Genomic DNA, 25,000 nt, shown 5'->3' on the forward strand with positions numbered 1-25,000 from the left:
ACGTTTCAATTTAATAGAACATTTTGTCGTTGAGTAATCTTAAACTCAAAAAATGTTGCAAATATTGTTTAAAACGTTTTGGAAAGCGATTTAATAATACTGTATAAGTATGGGTTGCTCTAAAGACATATTTGCTTGAGAAGCAGCGTATCTTTGATTTGCGGGCAGAAGGAAAGACGCACATGGAAATCGCAATCAAGGTCGGATGCTCAAGATCGGTTGTGACCAAAGTGTTTCAGAAATGTGCTGAGCGTGTTTACAACAGCAATTGCAAGAAATGCGGACGAAAGAAAAGCACCGCCGAAAGACAAGACCGGGCACTGGACAAGGTGGCAAAGAAAAGTCGATTGCAATCAACAAGTCACATCACTGAAGCGTGGAAATAGGTTCTGGTGCCGACGTTTCCAGAAGCACTACTTACCGAAGGCTCTGGCAACTGGGATACCGAAATCGTATAGCTGCCACCAAACCGCTCCTTAACAAGAAGCAGATGTTAAAGAGGCTGCAATGGGCAACTGCTCATCAAACCTGGGCTGCAGACGAATCAGATGAGTCTCGATTTTGTATCTCCTTCGCCGACCAAGGGCCACGTGTTTGTCGAAGAACCACGGAACAGTATAACCAAGAATGCGTTAAGAAGTCTGTGAAGCTCCCGCAGTCTTGCATGGTTTGGGGCTGTATGAATGCTAAAGGTGTTGGTAATTTATGCTTCATCAAAGGAACTCTAAACGCAAAAGTATACCAAGATATCATGGAAGCTAATTTACTGCCAGTGTTGGATAACCAGTTTGACAGAGAGGCTACAGACATCATTTTTCAACATGACTTGGCGCCGCCACACTCTGCCAATACCACGTCTTCCTGGCTCCGAGAACGATCGATCCCTCTTCTTAAATGGCCGGCAAACTCACCAGATTTTAACGTTATTGAAGCCTTGTTGGACCAGATGAAGAGGAAGCTCCGCAAGGAAATACCTACTACCCTTGCAGTTATAAAGATTGAAAACCAAAACACATGGGATTTAGTGTCTATACAGGATTGCGAGAAGCTTGTTGATTCCATGTCCCGGCCAATTGATGCTGTTATCAAGGCAAAGGGTGCTGCTACTAAATATTGATTAATTTTATTTGTATTTATATTAATAAAAAAACTATTTTCTTTATTTAGCTGCCTTGTTCTATTATTTGTAAACACGAAATATTCAAAAACTGACATTAGTATGAAACAAAATTCTGTCGTAAGACGACTATTTCAGTTAGTTTAGCATGATAGGGATATTTTAGCACCAGTTACATCTCCTCAATAAGAATTTAGTGCCAAAAAACATGATATTCTTTTTTTTTTTTTTGACCAACACGAATATTTTCATAACTTATTACCAAACTCTAATCGTGTACTCAGAACCGAAGGAGTAAATACTGAAAATCGATAAATTAAATATTATATCTCCCGCTAACATTTTCTGTACACACATGAAATAATATATATATATATATATATATATATATATATATATATATATATATATATATATATATATATATATATAGTAATTTATAAAATATATATCCCGGAATATTCAGTGCAGCTTAATCGCTATATATATTTTATAAATTACTAACTAGCTCTACCTACGTATTGAGCACTTTTGAAGTAAATACTTAAAGTTTACGCATAAATTTATACTTTTGTATATTAATTTTATGTGAATAAATGAAGTAGTTATATATATATATATATATTATATATAATGATTTTATTGTTGTAATTTTCCAAATATAAATCTAATAAAACTCATGTGTTTATAAAAAAATTTGCAATTACCTGCGTAGCATTATTACAGCATAATGTTTCTATGTTTTTACATTATTCACTGCTTTGTTTTCCTCTTCAAATAACAGAAAGGTTTTGTACTAAAAGGATTACCGTTTAAAATTCTGATTCGCTGTAATATCTGGCCTGATAACGTTCGTTTTCTCAATAAATCGCAACTGAAACATGTATGCACATATGTAGCTACTAGTGTTTGTATAAGTAGATAAAGGTTATAGCATATATGTATATTCATAAAAATTGCCAATCTGAATAGGTTATGATTTCAGCGACTAAAATACAATGAATGAAAAAATAAAACAAGTGTAATTTATAAAGAGTACTAATACATTCATTGAGAACATAAGTTTAAAAACATTTCACTATGAAACAACACAACCATAAAAGACCATCAAACAATTTTTTAAAAGTCCAAGTATTTAATAATTTTTTTAAAAAAGGAAGAGGGGGAGCTGTGGGAAGAAAAGCAAGATTCTATGAATTGAAATTTACGAAGAATCCTCCCTAAGAACAAACACTAGGTAATTTCGAGGAGAATGTAAATTAATATATCAAAAGAATATTGTTCTGAATTTTGGAGATGAGAATTGATTACTCGTATTATTTGGATTATTCGGACTACTGTTCTCATCTTGAGTGAACGTTTCGGTCGATGTATCCTCCGACTTAGTTTATGTGTATCTTGTCGAACTCAGGAATCTTTCTGTCAAATTCAGAAATCTTTATATCGAACTCGGGAATCTGCACGGTATTTCGAACGGATCCCTTTATTTTATCCACGGGATAGTATGCTTTCGTTTTGTCAGCAATGACTGGGTAGAAGTACTAAGTAACTCGCATTTGTATTTTTGGACTCCCCTCACTGAGGATTGGACCGCCAATCTACAGGAATGAAACTATTATAACTGAATTTTACAAAGCACTTCATCTACTACGTCACAGGTCTTTTAATTCGACAAGTTACACCTGAAGGAGATCGACCGAAATGTTGTGCCAATAATACTCGATAGCAACAGTAGTTCGACGAATCCAAATAATAACTAAAATATAACTTATAAAACAAAGATTATACGAATCCACACTGAGAAATCTAATTTATAAAACTCACTCTGTCTGTCTGTCTGTCTGTCTGTAATTTATAAGGATTTAAGGAGTCAAAAGGGAGACAAAATTGAAAAAATCGTTAGACATTTTGTGCATTCATCTTAGTTTATTTTTAACCAGTTAATATACGTGTCACATCGGTTAAGTGGTAAAGTCACCAGTATTGAATGCTGCAATTTTGGTTTCGATTCTAGCTGATAGCACCCAAATACTTTTATTTTTATTTTTAAAATAACGACTTTATAATAATATATACGAAATCTATACAAATTAAAATATTATATTCAAGCATATTTTATCACTGGGCAAAGTCCTTGCTAGTCGGAGATGAATCGATTTTTCGAATGTGTGAAATTTGTCTTAGTTTTATGTTCAAATCCAAGAAAAGCAATTAAAAATACATAAAAAACACATCATGATTCTTATATTCAAAAGAAAACCTTGGAAATCTATTATATAAAATGGTATATCCCCATATGTCTCTATATTTTAAAACTCTATCTCCTTCGATACTATAAGTACTTTTTACGCACCGTTCTTTTATGGATCTTTACCCGGTTAAAATATTTTAATGGGTAAAAAATTGGGTCAAAATGAAAAAAATCGTTATACATTTTGTACATTCATCTTAGTTTATTTTTAAATTTTAATTTGTAATTTTTAGCAATTCGTACACGTATCGCGTTGGTACAGTGTTAACGTCACCAGTTTTGAATGCTACAGTTTTGCTTTCGGTTTCGATTCTAGCTGATAGCAACAAAATGCTTTTATTTTTTACTTTTGAAATCACGACTCTATAATAATATATACGGAATCTGGACAAATTAAAAGATTATATTTAGGCGTATTTTATAACCGGGCAAAGCCAGGAGTGCCCACACACACAGACGCGCTAGTTAATTTCTAAATATCAATAGTAACGACGAATTGTGTCCACCAATGAATTCATACATTTTTATAAAAGAACTGTCAATAGTGGAATAGCTGGAGAAAACTGAGCTGATATATCAACTGAGTGAGGTGAAGCCTGTCGAGTGCCTCATCGCGATGTGCTTGTCAGTCGGCGTGGAAGATGTGTACCATCGATAAATTGAGGAAAATCCTGCGAAGTTTCATTGTGTGAAGCAAACGCTGTACGCAATGTTTGCCTTGGATTCATTTGCTGTATGGAAGCAGTGTGCAGCACTTCACTTTCAACTAGATTAAAAGATCGACGTACTTCTGGCAGAACTACACAAGCAGCAGTCCTGTTTGGTGGCATATCAGATCAGTGCCTCTAATGTGCATTCATTACTGGATTACTTGAATATGCGGAAGAGCTATTAATATTTTGAGAAACTGTTCAAACATCAAAATCTTTGTGGAACATAGAATAAACCTAGTCAGTTTTCGTCCGGAGTGTAAAATTTGTTCACTGTCAAAGTGTTTGAAATTCGCAGGCGACCCCAGGAAGAGAAACATTTGATGGGTCGCGACACGCAAATGGATTCCATTTGAGAAATGCGAGATTTTCCACCATTGTTTAATGGAATGCATAATTTGACTCAGAAATATCTGAGAGAATATCGGTCAAAGGACTGCAACACTTGGCAATCAAAATATTAAACATTCTAATAAGAAAAGATTGAAATGAACCGTTACAAAGAAAAGGCGGCCAGTCGATCAAAAAGAAGCAAGGTTGTCACATTTCTACACCACTAAGCTTCGACCTAACTACGCACCCACTTCACGCGCTTTCAGCTGATTTATCAGTGTGGAATAAAAACAATATTTTTTTATAATTAACTGTGTTGTGATTTTTTTCTTCGCTGTCAGTGTGTATATATCGTGTACCAGCGGCAAAAGAAGACATTAACAATTATGTAGACTGGAAAAATGCATTTTAAACAACCGGCCTCAGCGAATAACAAAAGCACAATCTTTCACCACATTTTTCGTGTGTTTTTATCCATATTCAACCAAATACATATGAGACGTTTCACTTGTCATTTGCAAAATTTCAGGTTGATGAACATGGATATTCTTTATTTTAATGTAATGTGTTTTACCTGCAAGACATTCAATATATTTTCAGTTTCGTCACATATAGCAATTTTAACAAATCTTTTTTTTATTTTATTTTTACTTTTATGTACCATACGACCACAATTTAAACATATTTTTTTCATTTTATATTGAAAATATTTGTACTAATATAATTGTTTTCAACTAAATACGGTTTAGAGAGCAAATTAGTTCATCCTTTGGTTGGTTAAATTTAGTTGTTGAATAGATTTGCTTTTTGTTAGGTATTTTCTCATATGTGACACTCCGCCTTGTTTAATTGTTTAATGGTTAATTAATAATGTTCAAAGTTTCTTGAATCTTGGCGAACATTAATAAAACGTTCGAAGAGTTAAATTAGATTTATTATAGAGTTTATTAAATTATCTGATTTCTGACTCCGTATTTGATATTTAGTGTGTTAAAATTAGATATTTAAATTGTTGGCAGTCAAATGCAACAATTTGAAATCATCTCAGTGTGTGTTCACTACACTAGCGAACGTAGTTTAGTGTTCATCTTATTTTTTCATGAGATTTATGTATTTTAAACTATTTTTAAAAATGAGACATTTTAGGGTTAAACAATTTAGTTCATAAGTATTCCGCTTCAGCAAAAATGAGGTTGCTAGTTTTACTCGCAATATATTATTGACGAATCTACTAGGTTGAACTCAACTTTCTTAATAATAAAGGTTTTTAGCACAGTATTATGATAACAATATCCGTATCTTCCAAAATATGAAGCACATGTAAATTTGTTTACAGAAACAGGAGTAAAACTATTGATAAAGCTCCGAATAACATTTTGTGAAATTCGATTTTATATTAGCCATAGAAGAAAAATTGACATACCTCGAACGAAATAGAGAAAGTGTAATTTCTTTATAAATATTAATATTAATGGCGATAGTAGAAGACCAGATTGAAAAATTTGTTTTCATCTGACAATTTACTACAATGTAAAGTTTTAAGCGAACTATAAAACAAGATTGAATATAAGCAATATAACCAAACGGACCCCCACCCCCCAAAATATTTCTAATGAAATCATTGTATCTATGAATGCCAGCGAAGACAAAGCTTGGAAATTATATAAAATGGAAGACGGATCACTGAAGTAAATTGTTCACGGATCTCGAACACTAATACCCACAGTGACAACGGAAGAACTATCAATTATTTTTTAAGTTACTAAATTTCATATTCTATCCTTATACACAGATCCTGAAGCCTGAAGATGAATTTATCCTGATAATTTTCTGTGAGAATGAAATAAGGACGCTTCTACCATATGTATTTTCAATACTTCTGTTAAGCTCTATTTACGTATTCAGCACTGTTGAAATTAATATTGTAAATATATATATATATATATATATATATATATATATACAAAATATATTATTTCGCCTTAATACAAGATATATCTGTTTATATAATAGTAATTACATATGCACACAAATATATATATATATATATATATTATTATTATTATTATTATTATTATTATTATTACATTTTCACCCCAAACAAGACACATTGCCACTTTGGTGTAGGGGCTACTATCAGGAGCAACAACTACTGGGTACTATGTAGAGATTTGGGCAGCAAGATCTCGTTTCACGTTGCACTTGAACTTCTGCACGTCAGTACAGTTGGGGAAGCAGGGACCTGGAATGGAATTTCAAAGTCTAGCGGTTCTGGGGAAGAAACAACTGGAGTAGAAAGATCTTTTACATCTAGGGATCTCTACAGTGTGGGGGTGGGATTTAGCAGGCTGTCGGGTTTGTCGAGGGTGTGAACGTCGTGGAGGCAAAAGTGCTTGCAGTTCGTCAGAGAATTCACCACAAAATACTTGTAGAAAAGGCAGAGGGATGCAACGTTTCGTCGATGGGACAGAGGCTGAAGCTTAGATGCCAGTTCAGGGCCTATCAGATTTGCGACTCTCTTTTGAACCTTGTCTAGGAGCGAGAGACTAGTAGCAGCAATACCCCATACATGGGCTAATGGTGGCCTAATAGAGGTATAGGATACTTTCGGGTGTTAGTAGTTTTTTAGTAGTTTTTTAGCACGGTAGAAAGAGCCCACCTTCCTTGCAGCGGCCCTGGCAACGCTTTCAATGTAATTGTTCTAACTCATGTTTCCTGTAACGTTAGGCCAAGGAGTTTGAAAGATGTACTCTCAGATAAAGAGTCGTTGGCGATTGCTATAGGTGGTAGAGAAGGTTGTTTGTAATTATTAAATGAAACAAGTTTTGTCTTGGCAGCATTGAATGTGACCATCCATTTATGTCCCAATTCCACTACAGATCGGAGGTCATCCTCTAGTGTTTCTGTCATTTCTTTAGATATGTGTTCATTTGTTTTCCTGTCGTGTCTGTTATACGTGTGGTGTCGTCAGCATATATACTCATCTTACAGGCAATTTTGTCGGGGAGGTCATTTATGAATATCAGGAACAGTAGAGGCTCAAGGATAGACCCCTGGGGCACTCCCGCATTTATATCATATTGTTTAGATGTACGACCGTCGAGGACAATCTGGATTTTTCTCTTATCTAAGAAGGATTTAATTATGTTAAGTATTCTACCAGTGATACTCTATGATCTGATTTTCCTGAGGAGACCCTCATGCCATACCCTGTCAAAAGCCTTACATATATCTAGAGCTACCGCTCTGCCCTCTCCCGCTTCGTCCAGTGAATGGTATATACGTTCAGAGATTGCAGTTAGGATGTCTGTTGTGAAACGGGCTTGTCTAAATCCATATTGTTGGTCAGTCAGAAGTTTAGCATCTGTAAGGTGATGGACTAGAGCATGGTTAATTAAGGTCTCAAAAATTTTGGCAAAAAGTGGGAGGGGGCTAATGGGGCGATAATTTACTGGGTCAGTTCTTTCGCCAGAATTCTTGAATACTGGCACCACAGAAGCAGTTTTCCAACATCCCGGAAAACAAAAGTCATTAAGGCATTTGTTGTAGAGTTTGGAGAGAACTGCAGCTACTTCGGCTGAGCATTTTTTTAATAGCACAGCTGGGATGAGATCGGGTCCACATGCTTTTAAAGTGTCAAGGTTTTTTATGATAGCATGCACCTGAGCAGGGGTGATTTTCAGATCGTCTAGCGTGGCGTCTGTCCGCATAGGAAATTCAGGTAGGGGGTGGTTGGAAGGGTCCAGTGAGGAGTTGGAGGCAAACCGACTGGCAAGCATATTAGCCTTGTCAGTTGCTGAGCAAACAAACTCGTGATTGTTGGTTAGTGGGGGAATTGTTGATTGCCCATTATTTACTATAAGATATAAGATTCCATATATATATATATATATATATATATATATATATATATATATATATATATATATATATATATATATATGATATAATTTAATTGTGATTTTATTGAAGCGTGAACATAAATAAATTCATTTTATTGATTCTCGGAATGTTTAATTTGCCGCTGAAAGACAAAGATTCCATAAACGGAGTCTAATTAGAAGAATTCAAAAAAAAGACAGATCTATCAAATCTTCTTCTCTGTTGAACTGTGATTAAATTACCTAAACTCTTAAGAACCCTGTGCAATTAGTAAATATAAATTCTAATGTGATACGAACTTTTAATTATGTGTTTATGATTAATTATATAGCTCAATTCTGAAGGATAAATGAAGGATGAAGAGACGAGGAGCGGACTAAATTTTAATGATTCGACTGTCTCGTTGTCGTTTTCATTTTAATTTAGTTTATTCTGGCTTTTAAACGTTTGGTGTCATGTACTGACATGAAGATCAAGTCGTGTTTAGCATAACGACGCGTCATAAACTTATTGAAATGTTTTTGAGGTTATATTGATGGCAAAGGTGACGAGAACATAAAAATGGATTATAAGCTTTTGGGAAACCATTTAAAATAGAGTAAATGATTTGAAAAGATCATAACATGACTATTTAATAATCACGAAAGTGCGTGAAATCGAAGTAATTGCATGTTTGCACATAATATTTTCATAAGTACTAGAGACTTCATAAGACGAAAGCAAACACTGTACACAAGTGTAAATCGACAAATCTTAGTCGACTGTAAAAGTGTATATATATATATATATAAACACTAGTGGCTGTGGGTATTTAATTATTATAGTAAATAATTATATATATATACATATATATAAATACATATATATATATATATATATATATATATATATATATATACCTGGCCGACATAGATTTCAATGATGACATTGCATTAATTAGTCAATCTCTTACAAATTCCGGGTAGCTTCTACAATTTCTTGTGAATGCCTCTAAATGTGTTGGATTGTACCTCACTAAGATAAAAACTGAACATATGAATAAATGCTCTTCTTTTAACTTAAATCAATGTATCAAAACATTGAATTAAATGCCACTAAAACAGATCGATGATTGTAAGTGCCTGTGATCTCTATTCAAAGATTTCAACATCAGAAAAGGGTGGCATAGTCTGTCATTAATAATTTAGCAAAATATGGACTCCGTATCTCAGTGAAAACATCAAATTAAAAATGTCTAACTCCATATTACAGCCCATCTTCCTCTATGATTCGAAAACATGGACCCTTTCCAAAAAGTTAGAAACACCCCTAGATAGTAATTATACCCGCCTTCTCATGAGAGCCTAAAATCACTCACGGAAGACTCATTCAAACAAATAACAAATTTATCTCGACATTCTATTTGCATCATCTGTTATCAAAGCAAAACTGGTCGATTCGCAAGTCTATTGTTATAGACCAATAAATTAAATTATTCCTTCCCTAATTCTGTGGAACCCTTCTATTCAGTCCAATTTCTCAAAATCGGACTGGTCTTTCTTTAATCGTATTTTCCGATCGTCGATTTCAATATTTATCAGAGGCATTCTGATACAAAAAAACACCTTTAAACATATAAAATACATTTCATTTCAAAAACATTGGCCAAGCAGTTTGGGCGTTCATATGGAACGAATTCACACTCAGAGACAAAGTGCATTTTATACATAAGTAGAAATGTTCTATCAATTAATATCGATGAAATATACTAATAAACATTACTTATCTCTTCTTCTTCTCTTCTCATCTCTTCTATTCTATTCTTCTTCTTCTATATAAATAAAATTAACTCATTTTCCCCTCCGAGTTTGCCTTTAATAGGACTGAAAATCTAGAGATTTTATGCAGATGTACTGTACACAAACTGCATCGCGCTATCTGAGGTGTTTTATAGGCATATTACCTATCTACTAACTCGCTGATCGGGGCTTCCTATATTTTATCTGGTGAGAGTTCACTGCCAAAACCGGTTACAATTAATGGAAGTAGTAAATTCTTCTTTCTCTAATAAATTCATACTTCCACCGCCACCCATTTACACTGGCCGTGACCGTTCACAGGAGACAATTACGGACGAACACTGGGTATAGTTCCTATAAAAACTGGACTGCAATTTAGGTGAAACGCACCACGCTTACTTTTACGTTGGTTCAAAATAAATACAAAAACAAAAAACTTTACATTTTCTTTTCTTAAAATAAAAATTACATTACTTCAATTCCGTTTTATATCGCGTTCTGCTCCATTTATAACATCGTTTCTTTTCATTTTTTTAATTGTATTTAATTTAGGTTTCGTATGTTTCTTTTCTCTGTTTTTCCTTTTGCCGATCTTTCCATTTTACCAATTCATTTCTTCTCTCTTTCCGTTTCTTCTCTTCCGTTTCGCCAAGTTTACCATCGTTTCTTTTTCATTTCCGTTACATTTCCGTTACATTTCCTTTTGTTCGATGCCTTTCTCTCTATTTTCATCGTTTATTTCTTTTAACCCATTTTTCCATTCTTCTTCCTTTTTCTTCCTTTTTCTACCTTTTTCTTCCTTTTTCTTCTTCTTTTTTGTGGGTGGGAAACTTCCGTCTCACGTTCGTATATAACAATATATTTCTTTGGTAGATATCCGGGTGCTAAAACCGCGGTGATGGAGATTTTTCCATTACACCAAATCGAGCCACAGCAAAGCGTGCCAGGGTACAGCTAGTTTTACATAAAATTTTATTAAAATATAAAACTGAGAATGAAAATAAAAACAATATTAAAAAATAGGTTGCTGGTTTAAATGTAAGCAATATTTAATATTCTCAAATCAAAGAGTAGTAATTACACCTTCTGTTATTTAATAGTTATTGCGTAATTATGTGATGAAGCATATTTAATTACTCTGACCTAATTGAACATTTTATTTCTTTTACAAAAATATTAACAACGTCATCTATAAGCATGGATATGTAAAATTAATGAGAGTTCATTAAGTAATTTACAAGTATATAATATCGATCATGTTTATAAAAATAATCGCCAACTTTTTTTTATTATTAGACGTTTTCGGAATTGTATTTTTTAACCCTATTTGCTATCAAATGGTGCCGGGTTCAGGATGGAGGTTCGGCTCCTTTTGCCCTTGTGAGGTGGGAAGCCTACACTTCCTGACCTGCCAGTCACTTCCTATTCGGTGTGGCTGTCGGTAGGGCTGGGATTCTTGGACTCGTCTTGACCTGTCACCTTTCTCCAGTTTGCCAATTTAGCGGTTTTCCCGCAAAATCTGGAGATTTCGTTTGCAATATAGCGAAATTTTGATCTAGCGGCTAGCGGGTTTTTCTAGAAAACTTGGAGATATTTGACACCCACACACCCGCAATTTTAGATTAAAAAATAAAAAAAGCGCTTGAAACGTAAACTAAACTCATTCAGATAGGTAGAAAGTGGCATTTATTGCCTTTGGTAACAATTATTTATGTGTTCTTTTCAAGCATTTTTTCGGTTAATCATTCTTAAACTCGCTAAAAATTCGATTTTTCCAAGTACTTTTTATTTGGGGGGGTCCAGCAGGTCTAAACGATCTAACCACTCCCCTTAATTTAAAAATATTTATTCACTTGGTAAAATAGTCTAAACTTGTAAAAAAAAAATGCAACAGTAAAAAAAAACTTATACCAGAGTAGAATTTTATTATCTACCGACCTGTATGCTTTTAACGGGCTAAAACTGAGTTAGTTTTTTTTTCTTATTTCAAAATATGTAGACTAAAGTGGTTTTTACACGTTGAATAAAAAAAATTAATAACCGCTTATCGCTTAACGGGTGGGGGAACTTAAATCCTGAGAAGTTGTAAACAAATGATTTATTCTACCACTAGTCTAAGTTCGAGTCGCACTCCCAAAAATTAGAGAGTAATAGTCATAGATTTTTTTTATATAATTTTCGAAAACAGTAAAATCCCCAACGGTTAAACGACAAACAACCAATTTCGTTACGTATAAAATATATTTGAATTTTACTGTGTTTGGTATAAGGTGTTTGTTGATATTTGTTATTGTTTACAATTTCTCGACTTATAACTATTCTACAGTTTAACGGATGATTGTACTATTTAATTGCCTCTCCGAAGACACAACATTAATAATTTTACTTTCTTTTACTAATTTTTTCAACCTTTTTGTCAGCATGAACAACATTTTCTAAGACGCAGCATATGCTGACACCTCAGCGCATTTTATTGTTTATTTTTTAGCAAACATTGATACAGAAAAAAAATGTTTTCCACATGTGCAAGAAAAACATTTACTTGCCTTCCTACGAGGACAAAGTTAGACACGATATCGGTTTTTAATGGAGTAAAAACTCCGCTATTTCTTAAAAGAGGCGCTCGGGATTGGGGCCACAGTTTTTAATCCTCAATCTTAAAGAATTTCTTCCTCATTAGCCAAGGACAGAAAAGATAAAGTATAGTCTCAGAAGAGATGCTATACTTTAACGTTAATTTTATTTAGAAAAGTAAAAAAATAATACAAATAAACAGAAAATTATAAGATATTGTAAAATTTGCAAATATTTAAATTATAGGTTTTTTTTCCATTTTTAAAATTTTCAGAGCAGATAAAAATATGTTCGTCTGTAAATGGTGGTGGGCAGGAAATGTGCTGTTCAATTTAATGTAAAGTAACATCCTTATTTCCAAGGCTTTTTAACTGTTTAGCATTATTTTCTATGGAAGATTAATTCTGCATATTTTACTTTTTAATGTGATTTCGTGTAGTTTAATGACATTGCGAGCCAAACGTAGAGTTATACAGATATTAAAGATTAGTTACCTGTTCCAAAAATGTCATAAAAATGAAGATCATTTTAATAAGAATTTCTATGAAAAAATGATCCCCCATTTTAAGTTCTAAAATATTTTCGGAATAGTCACACGTAATAGCTTAAAAAGGCCGAATCTCATTTTTGAAAGGGAATAGCTAAGGGTACCTATTTGCTTTAAATATAGATATAATTATTTTTTTAAAATTGAGAAACTACTTAATGTTTTCTCCTTATATATATTCATATATATTCTCAAAGATTTTCAACTTGTGCTAGTTTTAATTTATACACTTGTGCCATTTTTACCTACACCTCCCAATCTCCCCAGACTGGTTCTAAAATTTATCAATTAATTCACGTATGAGTGTGATGCCTGCGTTTTGCGGATTACGTTTTTAATTTTTATTTAAATTTTCTTATTTGCGGAGAATTTATTCGGCAGTATTCATTATTGTGATGTTTAATTTGTAATATATTTTAATTTAACTTTAATTATAAACACTGTTCGATTTTATGACTCATTTCTTAGAAAAACGAAATATACCCAGTCCGAAAAACATATAAAACTGGTTGATAAAATATGTATTGAGAAAACACGGAATATTTTGTATATTTATAATATTTTATGTAGGGTAGGAAGTGAAAATGTGTTTTTTTTTTCCTGTTTTAGAGTTGGTTTTTTTTTTTCGAATTTTTACATTTACAGCCGGCAAAAAGTTAAAAATCTGGAGATTTACTGGAGATTTATTTTCTCTTATCTAGCAGGTTTGCTTCTATTCACGAGATTTTGCTTTATCTTTCCCCCATTTTTTGTATATTTGTTATGCAATATAACGTATTCTGATAACAACCAAAAAAATCGTAAACATTTCTATTTTTTGTCCGGAAAAAAATTACAGTCTTCTTTTTTTTCATAGTGAACACACACACACACACACACACACACACACATATATATATATATATATATATATATATATATATATATATATATATATATATATATATATGCATGCATGTATGTATGTATGTATTATGTATATGTGCAGACACACATTATATATATATATATATATATATATATATATATATATATATATATATATATATATATATAGAGAGAGAGAGAGAGAGAGAGAGAGAGAGAGAGAGAGATGCTTAAAGAATGGAATGCAATATAGTGTGTAGGGGTTATGTATGCTCTTTTTACCAAGCATTTCGAAAATTTACTTGAACTATTTCTCCTAAATGGATTAAGACACATGTTTACTGATATGAACAGACAGGGCAGCTTATATAGAGACGACGCTTTTTAGTTCCTACAGCTAGACCTTGGCGGTATAATATACTATCATCGACCTGAAGGAATCCTTTATAAACTATGGACTCAATCTAATAATAGAAAATGAGAAAAAACTCTAACTTCTTAGATGTATCTCTAAACTTAAATGAAGAAACCTGTAATCCCTACCATAAACCGAACCTTACCTTTTATATACATAAATTTTCCAATCACCCAAGATTTTTAATTAAGGCAATATCTCCATCGGTTTCAAACAGAATATCTAATCTATCTGCCAATTAAAACATATTTAAAGTGCAAAGCAGCCTTAGCTAGTCCAGGATACACTCAGGATTATTTTACCCTTTATTCATTATGTTACTTGTATAGATCGGCACAAGTCACTCTCATTAGATTCTAATTAATTAATTAATTAAGTTCCATAACATATAGTAACTCATCCCTAGAGCGTAATCCATTTTGTTTTGTCCAATAGTACTCTCTAAAATAGTTTAAGTACAACAATTGTCTTAATAATCTCCTAGACGATTCTTTCTCCCCCATCCAGTGTATATATCCTACACAAGATAATATGCCAATTACCTATTACTACACGTCGCCTCCTTATCTTGTTATCTAGCACCTCCCTTCCTCTCCTGATGAGAAGAATTAGGCTTCGAAATGCTTTACATAAAGAGCGTACAACCCCCCTACAAACTATATTGTATTCCCTTGTTTCAAATTGATTAATAAATCTATATACAACATTATATATTTTTCTATTATCCATATATTTTCCTCTTGTATCTAAGTCTCATCTGCATGTCGAGCTTTTTATTATATCGAAAAGTTTCCCTTTAAAGAATCTTTATATACTTCTTTGATTCCTCCGTGTGTGTGTGTGTGTGTGTGTGTGTGTGTGTGTGTGTGTGTGTGTGTGTGTGTGTTATAATATATGACTATTTCATTTAATCACATAAATTAATTTTATGCGTACATTTTCAGTATTTACTTCCACAGTGCTTAATAAATAGGTAGAGCTAGGTAGTAAGTTACAAAAATATATATGGCTATTAAGCTACACGGAATATTCCGCGTTTCATTTTCGTGAGAATTCGTTAGGCATAATTCTCACGAGAATGAAGCGCGAAATATTCTGTGTAGCTTAGTTGCCATATATATTTTTATAAGTTACTATGTATATATATATATATATATATATATATATATATATATATATATATATATATATATATATATATCAGTTTATTATGAAAAAACATGCAATTTTGGGAACAAAAAATAGAAGCATCTGATGATGCAAGACAAAAATATGGCGTCCATTTTTTATAAACGTTACCAAAACTTGTTGTTCTAAGTACATTTTTTATGAAAAGCATTTCTGAGAAATTCTCACTAAACAAACATGTTTTGACTCAATGTTCTTTCACTTTGGCTCTTTCCTTTTTCGTATGCACCAAGACACGATCAGCCGACTGTAACTGACAAAAAAAAAATGCTCCAGTAATTGAAATAAACATTTTCACAAAGTACATTCTATTTCCTTTTTTTTTTGTGTTACATCCTTATTTGCGACCTTGCATCTCTATGAGAAGAGATGTCCGTCAGTCGGTAAATTATGTTTATGATTTAAATAGAATAATTTTAATCTGTCTTGTTTAAGGTTTAAAATCGTTTTGTCTGTCTATTGCGGTAACATCAGCAGATCTCATTTTTCTAGTATTTTTATGTTTTGAGTAATCTTATTGTTTTATTTGGTATCTAAACTTCTTATACTGAACTGGGCCACCATCTTGATCTTGGCTAGAAGTTAGCTATGCTATACTTAAAAAAAAATAACAAATAAATAAGTATTTTTGTTATATTTGTTTGAAAAGCAGAAATTGGACTTGATGTTTATTTTTGTAATTTGTGTTTGTAGTATTCTGTCCTTTAGTTCTCACATGCTATGAGCAATGTTTTTGAAAGAATTGCTGTTTTGGGGGTTGATATCTGCCCATATAACACTTATCGCGTGCTAAGTTTTTTTTTTTTTCAACATTGAAATAGTATTTTTAGATCCTTACATCAAATGGTTTCATACGTTGTTTGGAGCAATTTCCTAGTTATCTAACATAACATTCATAAAAAAATGCTGGCATAAAACACTGAGAGAGTTGAAGTTCTGATATTCTTGTCGTCAGTATCATCACGTGTAGAATTGCAATATCGCTTCTGAGTTTAAATGTTTCACGAGTAATTAAGGATTTCAGTGCCGTATAGATTTAGATGGAAGTAGTGAAAGCATATACTGTGAAAGAAAAAAGATGACATGTGGAGTTTAAGATAGTTAAACATTTCGGTGAAACACTTGTAAAGATGTTGAACACAGCATACACCCTCTCTGTTAGTGATAATACCTACCCTTATTGGTTTATCTTTATCATTTTTATTATATTATTGTTATGATTTTATTATTTAAGCCTTTATATCAGGTTGACAAGATAGTCTTACGTTTTGAATTCAGATGAACATATCTCGACTCAAACAAAAATTTATTGATCTAAATAAGTACCATCAGAACCAACACACTTTTGCCAACATAGAACAAGTGTATTTATGCCAGTAACGTAAAAATCCTGCGTTCTGGTAGCGTAAAAATTTTGCGTTCTGATAGCTAAAGGAGTTCTTGATATCGTTTGGGTTTTTGAAGCATTTCTTACGAAGAAAGTTTCCGAGATACTTGAAAAAGTGGTAGTTAGTAGGTGAGAGATCTAGAGTGCATGGTGGATTATGCAGAGTTTCGTAGCCCAATTCGTTCAATTTATGCAGGGTCGGTTTAGCAACGAGCGGTCGGGAATTATGCGGATGAGAATTGGTCCTTTTCTGTTGACTAATAATGGGTATTGTTGGCGAAGTTTCTGATGCATTTCATCCATTTGTTGATAGTAAGTACCCACCGTAATGGTTTCGCCTGCATTCAAAAAACTGAATTGATGAGACAAATCGCAAACCACTAAACAGTTAGCATAACCTTTTTTGGTGCAACTCTGGCCACGGGAAGTATTGTGGAGCTTCGTTGGCATCTAACTACTGAGCTGAGCATCGCCAGTCATCGTAAAGAACCCACTTTTCATCACAAGTCACAACACGGTCGAGAAAAAAGTCGTTCTTGTTGCGTAAAATAAAGAAAGATGACATCTCGTGATGGCGTTTCTTTTGGTTGTCGTTCAATTCAATTTATCAAGTTTTTTTGTCTTTCCAATCTCTACCAAGTGGTTAAAAATCGTCGCATACGTTACGACTTATTCAGAAGCAAGTTATCGAACATTTGTGCGTGGATTGGCTTCGACTAAGGCTTTTAATTGATCGTTGTCAAGATCTGATAGCCGACCACTACGCTCATCATCTTCATAACTCTCGTCGCTGCCACGAAATTTCTTAAACCACCACTGTGCTGTGCGTTCATTAGTGGTTCCTGGGCCAGACGCTCTGTTGATATTGCAAGCTGTTTCGGCAGGTTTTCGGACAAGCTTGAATTGAAATAAGAAAATTGGACAAATTTTTTTTTTCCATCTTTTAATCATCATTCTGAAAAAAAAGACATTTTTTTTAAAACGATTGTAATTTAAACGATTAGATAGAGCGAAAAGCGCTCTTAACAATGATATATAAAGCAAAGATATTATAAAAAAAAACTTATTTGAAAATAAATTATTTGAAATCAAAATTAAAAATTCCGCAAAAACTTTCTCGTCAATCTACTAGCTCCTTACAGCAAATAGCTTCGGGAGATTTGTTTGAGGAGATTTCCATAAAAATGATAATATTAATCGAACAGTTGCAATTATTTTACGGTAGATTATTTTCTTCTTAAGAGTGCTTACTTGGTAAATAGATAACATTTCAAAAGGAATATGATTATTATTTTCATTAAATTTGACAGAATCAAGTAGTAAGCATTATGGAATTTCCACAGGATCTTGTTAGTTACCTATTTTGTGAAATTTCACACGAAGGTACTGGCAGTGTTCCAAGATAGGTTTTGTATCGGAATGTCTTCGATAAGTTTCGATAATCAATAATCAAAATAATCCGATGAAAGTGGGAAAAGACGATTTTGACCAAAGTTAATACCTTACACAGCTTGACATCACAATGTGCATTTGAGAAGTTTTATTACCGCACAAGCAGAAAGTCCCGGAATATAAAATCAACACCAAGTTTTTTATATGACATGGGCGCATTCGAAATGAATGTTTCTGTTTAAGCATGATTGAAGTATTTGACTTTTGCATTTTAAAATTTAATTCAAGTCATTTTATACAATTATTTTTTAAATAAATAATAAATAATTTTATAAAATCAGCAGTATGTTCTCTACAGTTCAATGTAAACTATAATGTATTGTCGACTAAGTCACTGCAGGGAAGGCATATTTCTCCTGGTGTATGACGATGGGTCCCCAACTAGAACAGGCAATCACCAATTTCGATGACAACAAAAATATAAGAGTGTGAAACATTCGTTGATCATCATTCAATCTCGGGCAATGTCGGGACTCCTTGCTAGTTTACAATAAATTAGTACATATTAAAAATTATGAAAAATTTATTGTGATTTTATAAGAGAAACATTTGTCTTTGTAACCTTCATTGAAGAAGAACGTTGTTAGTGATGAACAATACAATAAAACGATTGAAAAACGATGGATGAAGTAGTCGGAGTTTGGTTATTTAGCCGCTCGAGTCGACAAGTATTTGTTAACATTTATCTTAAAAACGAACATGCTGTAGTAAGTTTGGAAGCAGCTCCCTGGTATTGTATTCCGCAAGTGAAAAAACAAAAGTTCCTTTTAGTTGTAGATAGACAGAGAAAGAAAGGAAAAGTCTTTACAGTGGTTGTAGCTAAACGAGTTTTTGTTGTGTATGTTTTACATGAAAATTACAGATTGGAGCTCAGTCGATTACCACCATGAAAATGGCGAGATTAGAAAAAGGCTAGTAACTTCTCTCATAAAATGACAGTAAGGAAAAGAATAAATTATTTTTCACTAGATTTCGATTTCAGTTTTGTGCTCTATCAATTCAGGAAAGGATGCTCTGCACAGCACATCTCTAGATGTGGCAAGAACACGCCATCCTAGGACTATTTGACTCTTATACAAATAAAGGAGTGAGATACATTCTAGAGCAGTAGAATGATCCAACCATTTTTCCAGTAACCATATCTGATGTACGTTTTCCACTTCAAGTTCAGTTCTAAGAGTCTATCAAAAACAGGGAGTGTTCTGGTGGACAAAGGAGCGAAACTTAGCTTTCGAGGTATTAGAAGTAAAAAGCCGTGTTTGCCCAATTGCACCACGTTGCTCACGTTAGAACAGAGAATCAGAAATATAGTGATTATTAATGCACTTCAGGGTGTAGCCAGAGATGACTGTGCTGTTTGCGAAGATATCTAGAGATGATAAAAGAATATCATTTGAAATATCATTAATAAAGATCAGAAAGAGAAGCGTATTCTTCATTGATACTATGTGCTTCTATTTATATTGTGTGTCAATAAAGCGGTTAACGCGGTACTGGCTTGGACCAACTTGCTTGTGTTCAAGTTAAGTGCGGAGAGAGCGAAAGTTAAAGACTGACAGGGTTCAAACTCGTTGACTTCGGTTGACGGACTCGTTGCACCTGCGTGCTAGCAAGGGTCACGAGGTAAGTCAATGCATGTTGTGCAAGTTGTGTTGATGAGATTTGCCACACCACACCACACCTCAATATATAAGAAAGGGGCACACTAGTCAGTTAGAACGAAAGAGGTGGCAGTCAAGATGAGGAAACGGAAAAAAAAGAGACCTGAATCGACCTAGCGATGTAGAGACCCTCCCAGAAATGAAGAAGATCCTGGATAAAGGCTGTTTATAAATAATAATATACGTGTTTTAGTAGCATGCATGATTTGATTGTCAGATTGAAGGCAACGGTTGTGAGAGGCACCAACTGAAGAAAAGGTACATGTCTTAAGATCTCTTTATAGACTGTATGTGACACACATACCCATGAACACACATGTGCAACATAAAGACAGTCGATCAGTGGCCATGTCATAATTACATAAACCCACATACACAAATTATACATCCAGGTATTCAACACTTATTAACAACTATTTTCATAAACCTAGTACTTCATTTCGACATTCGCTACCATCAAAATTAATTCCATTTAAATGATGTACTATTCGTCGATCTTTCCGTTTAACGGCATATCAACCCTTTATCAGTTATTTGATAATCAAGCAAAATGCATATTAAAGCGAAGCAATTATTCGTAAGGATTTGAACTTGAAATAGTTGATACCATATTCTGCTTCCGCGTCCATTAGGTCTCATATCTAATAGACTTGGCGGGCATGTTATTCGATATCGATTGGCCTAGGGCGCCTCGCACATGTGCGCAACTAAAAAACAACAATTAAATAATACGAATCGAGACAATTTTATCACAAAGAAGGCAAGATTTTAAAAATTACCATTTTCAATGGACAAAAATGGCGGCCAGAGATAAAACAAATATACAATGTGACAGATAAGTGGGATGTGAAATGGAAAAAAAAACGAGAACCGATATTCTTAAGATGCGTCCATTCAATCTGCACGTTTAATGATGAAGCTATTTTTCTGATATTCATAAACGACTTCCTGATAACATTGTGTCTGAGATAGTTATATTTACTGATAATACGACGCTCTATAATAATGGGGGGGGTAAAACGAATGTACACATATCTAAGGAAATGGCAGAATCCTTAGAAAACGACTTTCAGTCCATAGTGGAATGATGCCGTAAATAGATGTTACCATTTAATGCTACTAAGCCTAAGCTTCTTTCTTTTAACAATTACTAGAAGCCTTCCCAACCATCGATAGCCATGACTTAAGAACAGCGTACTTGTAAGCTCATTTTTCAAACTCTTCGGCTGAAAACACCAACTAGAATAAATACATTAACGACATTGCAAAAGCTGCTGTAAAGAAGGTGGGTTCCCTCTACCGTGCTAGAAAATGCTCACATCTGTCAGAATCCTGTATCTCTACAAAGGCATCAATGGCGCATGCATAGAGTATTATTGTCACGCCTAGGCTTGTGCATCTACCACTATTCTCTCGCTCTTAGGGGCAAAAATGTTTCCAACCTAATAGATCTCACATTATCAAGCAAGCCGTAACTACTGTCCAATCGCCTCACTGTTGTAACACTGTGCCTGTTTTATAAGTATTTAATGGAATGTGCTCTGATAAACTCTTGGACCATCTTCAGTACATAACCCCGACAAACCCGTTTAGCAGCAAAATCCTAATTCCTCAACGTAGAGGTCACTAAATGCTCGAAAGTCTTCCACTCTAACAGCTTCTTGCATCGAACCGCTAGATTTTGTTGAATTTCCTCCCTGCATCCTGCTTTCCTGATTATACTAACATGCAGACGTTTAAATGTACTGTAAACAAACATATCGCTTACGCTTTTGAAAATAATTTTTATAGTAGTTCAAATATTGATTTTCAGAGAGGCGTAAGTTGATAGAATATATGTTTAGGTATAAATAACGCGCATGGCGAGTGCCTTTAAAATCGAAAATACGGATACTCATAAAAGTAACCTTATACAAATTAATTTTTAAGTTTTAAGTAAAGTTTAAAAAACTAATATTAAATGGCGTCAACAAAAAAAAACTGAAAACTCTTTTCCGGACCGCCAGAATAGAATTATCACTTCTGCTGTTTTGTTATTCAACATTTCTTTTATTGCAGATATTTCTCTTATCAATTAAGCGCATCCACCAAATGTTATCTCCTCGCGCGGATTAAGCCATCAATCATAAAACATAAGCCAGCGTTTGAGTGAAGATATGGCGTCACGTTTTGACAGTAGAAACCAACACGTGACAATCAGCAAAATCATAACATTTGAACGAAATCTTCGAAGTTCTCAGTTTAAAATGATAATAAAAATCAACATTTGGAAATAATCAGCAAATAAGTTGTTGGTTGTTTTTGTTTTATAGCATATCAACCCTTTTCAGGTTATTTAATGCCTAATCCAGTGATTTTGAAGAAAAAAATTTTAATAGAATATATTTGCCTTTTTGTTTTGTTTTGTTTTGTTTTTTTTTTGTTTTTTTTTGTTTTGTTTTTTTGTTCTTTTCAAGTAAGTTTCTATTTAACCCATAGTTGGGACTCTAACAGGTACTACCACTCTGGGTCAGAGTGGATCTGGGAGCAATGGAAATTAAAGGGTGGCTCCACACTCCCCAAAACCCGCAAGCTGGGGTCTCACCATCGGATATAGTTTAAGGTCATATCCACAGCAAATAAGACATTTCATTTAAACGTATGTTGCATCACACTTGTAATGAAAACGGTAACTTGTAATTAAAAAATTACTCAACATCTATAAAGAAATGATGCTTTGAATTTAGAGCGAGAGAACAACAGATATATAGTTACCACTTATAAAGAAAAGTGAAGTATATGACTTTCACACTAATTGCTCAGAATATGTATAGTAATATTCAAAATACGAGATGATATAATTATTTTTACATTTCAAACAACTTTGTAGCTCACATTGATCATAAAAGCCAACAAACCGGTAGTAATTGTTGGTGTTCTGTTTTGTTTGCTTTCATTGTTCGCGTGAGCTGCGACGTTGCTTGACTGTGGAAATTATGTATATATATGGCAAAAACCATGCATCTGATGATGGTGGACATGTTAAAAACATGTAGGGGTTATCACTGCTCGACGTAGTTTTAACGGAATGAAAATGTATCAAGATACGTACAAACTTTGTATTACTTTTTGAAACATATCTGATGAGATGTAACTACCAAATTTGTTTTAATAATACAAAATTTTGAATTGTCTGCTTTATGCCGAAACATTTGTAATATCCGAAAAACTAAAAATATGAAAAACCTTCTTGCTGTTTTTGGTTTTTGCCAGTATATATATATATATATATATATATATATATATATATATATATATATATATATATATATATATATATATATAATAATTTATTTTACTAACTAGCTCTACCTACGTATTGAGCATTTTTGAAGTAAATACTTAAAGTTCACGCATAAATCTATACTTTCGTATATTAATTTTATGTGAGTAAATTAAGTAGTTATATATATATGTGCGTGTGTATGTGTGTGTGTGAGTGTGTGTGTGATTACAGAAATGTTAATCATGTTGCTTAATATTTGAGTCAATTCACATGGTTCAAATTCTTATTGATATATGTACATTACCATTGGTTAATTGATTTTAAATATATTAAACCCTTGGAATAATCTCTCCTTATATATATATATATATATATATATATATATATATATATATATATATGTGTGTGTGTGTGTGTGTGTGTGTGTGTGTGTGTGTGTGTGTGTGCGTGCGCGTGTGTGTGTGTTATTATTATTATTATTATCATTATTATTATTATTATTATTATTATTATTATTATTATTATTATTATTATTATTACAGTTTTATTTGCTTAGTTACACATGATTTCACTTCCGAAATCAATTAAACGATCCGATAATTTCTTTAGACCATACAGATTTAAAAATTTTATTATGGGGAAGAAGAAGTTAAAGAGCAAAAAGTACAAATTCAAAAAACATTAACTCTAACTGTAATAAAATAATGTAATTGTGTAATGAAAAAGAAAAAGAAAAGGAAGAAATGTAGTAGAGAAAAGAAAAAAAGTTATAGATGACAGAAGTGGAGGGGACGGGCGTCTGATTACTAAACCGGAGGGAGAGAAGAAGAGAGAAAAGTGGGAGAGAGAGAGGGAAGGTAAAAGGAAGCGAGAGGAGGGAAATTTATAATGGGGAGGGAAATAACGAGGGAGATAAGTAAGCGATTAACTAAGATGGGTGATGGGCATCAAGAATATGTATTATTATAAGTGTATAAAAATATGAGTATAAGGAATATTTAATTAAATTAAATTAAAAATTTAATAAATGATAATTATTAATAATTAATTTGCTCTACAATAATATTGAGCACTTTTTAAGGTTTTTACTAATTATCATTTAATTACTATATATATATATATATATATATATATATATATAGAGAGAGAGAGAGAGAGGGGGGGGTGATAGATAGATAGATAGATAGATAGATAGATAGATAGATAGATAGATAGATTCGGAATCAGAAAAATTGAAACTTGTTTGTGCATAGGAATCGATATCGAAATTGGAAAAAAATTAGTCTATTTATTTAGTTTTTATTGCTGGACTATAGTAAGTAAATATTTGTCTATTCTTTAACCATATTTATTTTCACACTTACTTGATTAATCTCTATAGGACGCTTCTCAACGAGTACACAGTTTAATATTAAACCATCTTCTTCGCTGGACCAGTTTTATTTTATTTTATTTTTCGGGCGCCGCTTAAACCTTTCCGTTGTCTGATAATCGCGTTGACTCTAGTTAAAATTATAGATGAAAATCTTGCAATGAATTTATGTAAATCGTTGATAGAAAATCTCAAAATTAA

This window comes from Euprymna scolopes, chromosome 8 (assembly GCF_053919585.1).
Source record: "Euprymna scolopes isolate OS-2025 chromosome 8, ASM5391958v1, whole genome shotgun sequence".
Lineage (NCBI taxonomy): Eukaryota > Metazoa > Mollusca > Cephalopoda > Sepiida > Sepiolidae > Euprymna > Euprymna scolopes.